This window comes from Pinus tabuliformis, chromosome 9 (genome assembly GCF_031772625.1).
Source record: "Pinus tabuliformis cultivar Carrire ecotype Pingquan chromosome 9, CPIR1, whole genome shotgun sequence".
In the NCBI taxonomy this organism is placed as follows: domain Eukaryota; kingdom Viridiplantae; phylum Streptophyta; class Pinopsida; order Pinales; family Pinaceae; genus Pinus; species Pinus tabuliformis.
The window spans coordinates 1,229,871,360-1,229,876,612 of NC_142307.1; the positions used below are offsets into that span (position 1 = coordinate 1,229,871,360).

At 40.9% G+C, this 5,253-nt stretch overlaps 1 pseudogene across 1 annotated transcript; it reads right to left on the bottom strand.

The window, feature by feature from the left end:
- Positions 1–1,512: 1,512 nt before the first annotated feature.
- LOC149152977 (oxalate--CoA ligase-like) lies at positions 1,513–3,813 on the bottom strand (annotated as a pseudogene). Its single transcript, XR_016263313.1, has 4 exons — positions 3,766–3,813; positions 2,379–3,449; positions 2,167–2,270; positions 1,513–2,056 (listed from the first exon to the last, which is right to left on the bottom strand). The product of XR_016263313.1 is annotated as an oxalate--CoA ligase-like (transcript).
- Positions 3,814–5,253: the final 1,440 nt, after the last annotated feature.

A 5,253-nucleotide genomic window follows, 5' to 3' on the forward strand; every position in this document is an offset into this window, starting at 1 on the left:
AAATATAACTTTATTGAATTGAGGCTTCTATGATCCATATTAGATGATGAGAGATTTTTCTGCGTAAATCACAAGAAATTTCATTTATCGACGTGTTTGGAACCAACTAGTGTGGTTCATCGTACGCGTCGAACTTACTAGTGTGGTTCATCGTAAGCGTCGAACCAACTAGTATGGTTCATCGTCACGATGATGAACCACACTGATTGGTTCGAAACTGTGACAAACCGAAAAATCTCTCATAAACTAAATATAACTTTAATTATTTAAAATATATTTTACATTGAAAAAAAAAAAAACTTAAAATTTACAAATCATATCACTAAATGCACAATTAAAAAAATCCCAAAATTCAATTGTAAAGAAATAAAACATAATCCCCGTTTAAAATATTCTGCCGTCCTGTACTTTGAACGGAGGAACAGCAAACGGCGAAATTACCATCATGTTGGTTGGTGCTTAGAGAATCCCCACTTCGCATCTTCGTTGTAAAGCGGGTTGTATATGTCTACTCCAATAAAGTGCGTGGTTTAAACCAGCCACGTTTCATCTAAAGTGTTTGAAAATCTAAAGTGCGGATATGATTCTAAAGTGTTTGAAAATCCATCTAGAGTATTGTTTTGAAACTTTTGGGTGTTCAAATATTTTGGATGGTACTGACTTAATTTGGTTATAAAAAAAAAAATTTAAACATTTCTACAGTAAGGCTTTTTTTTGAAAATTTATAGCTAATAAACAATTTACTGTCTTAGTAATTTATAGTCAATAAGCAATTTGCGTGGTGTCTTTAGTGCGATTTTTTGGAGATTCCGGTAACGGAATCCGGTGGAAAAAATTGAGGTTAAATTTTGATTTGTATTATTTAAAATGGCTTTTTAACTGCATATTTGGATTCAGCACCCTGAAAAACCCCTGGGACGCTTTGATTGTGCAGAAATTAGCTATCAAACTTGCGATTTCAATAAATTATTGCCGGATTTTGACCGAAAAAACCCACCAAAAAAACTTCCAAAAAATCTCTTTAAAGACAACTCCATTTGCGGTAATTGTGAATTGTGGACTGATTAAAAAGACAAACCTAATTAAAAAAGGAGTTCTCTATAATGCGACTTTTTGGAGATTCCGGTGACGGAATCCGGCGGAAGAAATTGAGATTAAATCATGATTTGTTGCAGTTAAAATGGTTTTTTAACTGCATATTTGGATTCAGCACCCTGAAAAACCCCTGGGACGCTTTGATTATGCAGAAACTAGCTATCAAACTTGGGATTCCAATAAATTGCTGCCGGATTTTCACCGGAAAAATCCGCCGGAAAAGCTTTCAAAAAGTCGCGTTATAGACTACTATTACATCAACGACATAAAATTATAAAATTGTAAATTTTAAACCTTATACAATTTTAATGGTTTAAAATTTATTTTTAAATATATAAATAAATTTAAATTTTAAAAAGTATTAGAATTACCAATTATAAAATTTATGATTCCGACAAAATCCTTGGCCAATTTGTTTAGGAAAAGATATTACTCGACTAAACACGGCAAATCCAACGACATCCACAAACATCTCCGTAAAACGTGTTATTAACAAAAATTTCCTTCTGTCCACGGAATAAATGAATAACACCTGGTGCAGCATACTGCTTCTGCTTTGCCAGAGAAACGGGTCGTCCTTCCACGCTCTACTTCATTCTGTAGAAAAAAGCGGGAAGGAAAAAGAAAGTGGCAAAGGATAATGGCTGACTTCGCCACTGGAGGGGAAACAGCTAATAACACACATTCATTTTGTCACGCCCCAACTTTGGGAGGGGAAACAGCTAATAACACACATTCATTTTGTCACGCCCCAACTTTGGGGACCTAGGCAGCCGATAGTGTTGCAATGAAATGTTCTGCCATCAGTCGCCTTTGGACATTTCCTGTAGCAGTTTTGGGTATAGAGTCCGTGATGAATACCCTTTTCGGTATTTTGAAACTCACCAATTTTTTCTTGCATAAATCCCTTAGTTCGCTTTCACTTACAGTAACTCCCTCTTTTGGAACCACCGGCGTTGATCTGTCACGTCACAACCAGATTCAGAGGAATCTATTTAGTTATTTAAATTTCTAATAAGTTTTTCATTAATTAGTTAAATCTCAAAAAAAAATCGAATGCGTGTAAAACACCTCTTCTCCGTATTTGTCATCAGGAACTGCAAAAGCATCCGCCTCAGCCACTGCTGGGTGCGACAGCAACACGGCGTCTATTTCCATCGGTGATATTTTCTCTCCTGTAAAATCGATTCAAAATGTTATAACCTTCACAAATTAATCAAAACAATTTCTGCCATTATGTTGCAATTTCTACCTATCCTAGCGATTTCATTATTTGCGTTTACCTCCTCGATTGATGAGCTCCTTAATCCGCCAATGAGGAACAGGTATCCGTCGTTGTCCAGGTAACCGAGATCTCCCGTGTGAAACTACCCAAATTTAAAGGCGGTTTTATTGGCTTCTCGGTTGTTTTGGTAGCCTTTGGTGACGTTCAAACCCCGTACGCAGACCTCGCCAGTCGCCACTAGATCCTGGTTTCTGAACAACGCCGTTGTGATCGAGAATGGCTAATTTATGTCCTACCGCCTTGCCCACGGACCCCGTTTTGTGAACACCGCGATGTGGCAACGGATTTGACGTCATTAAATGAAAAGCCTCTGTTATCGCGTAAGCTTCAAGAACAGGAGCATCGAAGGCTTGCTCCACACGTTCCAGTATGGCTGGAGCCAAAGAAGCGCTGCAACTTCTAATGAATCGTAGCTTTGGATACTCGCTCTCAGGCTTTGTGTTGTTTCTCTCCAGCAATATTTGGTGGACGGTGGGCACCGCTGTGTACCATGTGGCGCCGTAGGTTTTCATGTCGTTCCAGAATGATGTGGCCGAGAATCGACCCGCAGATGGAAGGACGACGGTTCCGCCGGCGACCAGGGAGGAAAGCAACGCAGCTACGAGACCGTGGACGTGAAAAAGCGGTAGGACAATGACCGTCAGGTCGGAGGGCGAAAGCTCGTACACGTCAACGATGTGTTGCTTTGATGTCGCCAAATTTAGTTGCGTTAACGGAACTCCCTTAGGCCGACTGGTGGTGCCAGACGTGTGGAGAAAGAGTGCTTTGTCGTCTTCCAGGTTCAGACAGGTCTCGCTAAACTCCTCGCCGCCCTCGGATGCCTCGAAGTTCGATCTCGGGTGGAACTCGACGGTTGTATTTCTGTCGGTGTCGAGGCAGAATTGTGTTGTGGCCACGGAGAGGCCCAGCTTTAAGGCAGCCTTTTCGGCCGATGAATTTCCTTCCGTGGGCACGAGCAGCATTTTGGACCCGGAATCTTCCAGATAGAACTCGAATTCCTCGTGTAGGCAGAATTTAGTGGTGACACAACTGCTCTGGCTCTTATCACCGCAAGGAACACTATGACGTACTGTACCAAAGAAACAAAACAGATTCAGCGAATTGAAATTTGAAATTAGAGTATCATCGCATGAAATAACCCTGAAAATAATTATGATCGCGTATTTTGCCCTTAAACACAACACAACACATCTGGATTGTACAAAATTGGACACAATCTGCAGCTATAAGACATTTAACAGAATGAAAGCGCAAATCGAACGAAAAAGAATAAGGAAATAGCCTTGATAAAAGCAAAAGAGAAAACAACAATGACCAGAAAGTTTCTGCAAAATGGGTGCAGAAATATTTTTTAAACCAAAGGAAAACAGAGTATGAAACTTTACCTCAATAGAGTTAGGGCCAACACGTCCCCTGTCATGCCCCCGAGTCATCATTGCACTTGGACGAGTCGGGCGCGTTTAATTGATGAGTTGTGGATAAATCGTCGGGTTAAACTCGAGTTTAATCGACGAATTGAGCGGGTGCACATAACCGATGAGTTAAAAGGGATGCACATAACCGACGAGTCATGAAAGGCGCATTTAATCGACGAGTCAGGGCAAACGCCTTTAACCAACGAGTACACAAAATTTGACTAAGTGTTGGAAGGCGCGGGTCGACTGGGTTATATAAGGGACGCGTTGGAGGGCAACGAGCTTGGCTCGTAACTCGAACACATGAGGCCGATATGTAAAAAAATTTCCACTGGAAAAATCACAATTTTTCATTAACTTGAAAAATTACATGTTGTAGATGCACTATGCATATGCTATAGAGTCTGTCAGCCCTCTGTGGGCTCTGTATATGATCTATAATATCAGTATATAACCCGAAACATCACGCAAGATGTTCATTTATAGTTGTTCTATTTATATGTACATATTGCCACTCAGGGCTCTGTTAGAGAAGATTATGTCCACTGTATACAAAAACTGTTCAAAAATAACAAAAAATTTGTCAGATATTGCAGCTCATGGGCTAACCGCCCTATGGTATTGTGGGTCTATATAAGGTCGATGATATTATTGATATGCATTTGACCCGCGCTGCTCCTGGATCATCCACTCTCCTCGGGGGAGTGTCGTGGCCTCCTTGGAAAGTTGGTCGGCACTGCTGTTGTGTTCCCTGTAGATATGATTGCAAGTGATATCAATAAAATGTGCCTTCATATATTTATTTCATCCAATATGTTACTGAGTGTATGTGTGTGGCAAACAGTAATATTGTTGAACCAATCTATGATGATCTTCGAATCTCCAAAAATATGAATGTTCATGCAATTATGTCCCAATGAAAAATGCATGAGATGACGAAGAGTGATGAGTTCAGCGAAATTGTTTGAGCCCATCCCCAAACCCATCCGGACTTTATAGAAGTATTGTTCGCTGATGTATAAGATAAAACCACCCCCGCACCCCTGCTGCTGGGCAGCGCCATCAAAAAAGGCCCAAGGAGTACGCTTATCGATATGCGGAGGGTCGCGGGGTCTTCGAGTGCGTGGTTGGGGAGGCTCAGGTATATCATTATAAGCCGATATAATAAGAGCAGATAGATGCGGCCAGCTCACGAGTTTATCATCAAATATAATCCGGTTCCTAGCCAACCAGAGGTACCAGCTAATAATAATGGGGAGGCTCTATAGTTTAGTTCCTTTGTGTCGGTTATACCATGATTCCCAGGCTCTGTTAATATCATCGCCTTCCCAAGAGCCCAAAAAATGTATAGATGCGGATACGGTTTGCCACAGGTTCATCAAGGCTGTGCATTTCAAGAACAGGTGAAGAATCGATTCTGTTGCGCATTTACATAGAGCGCACGAGGTAGGCCCGTAG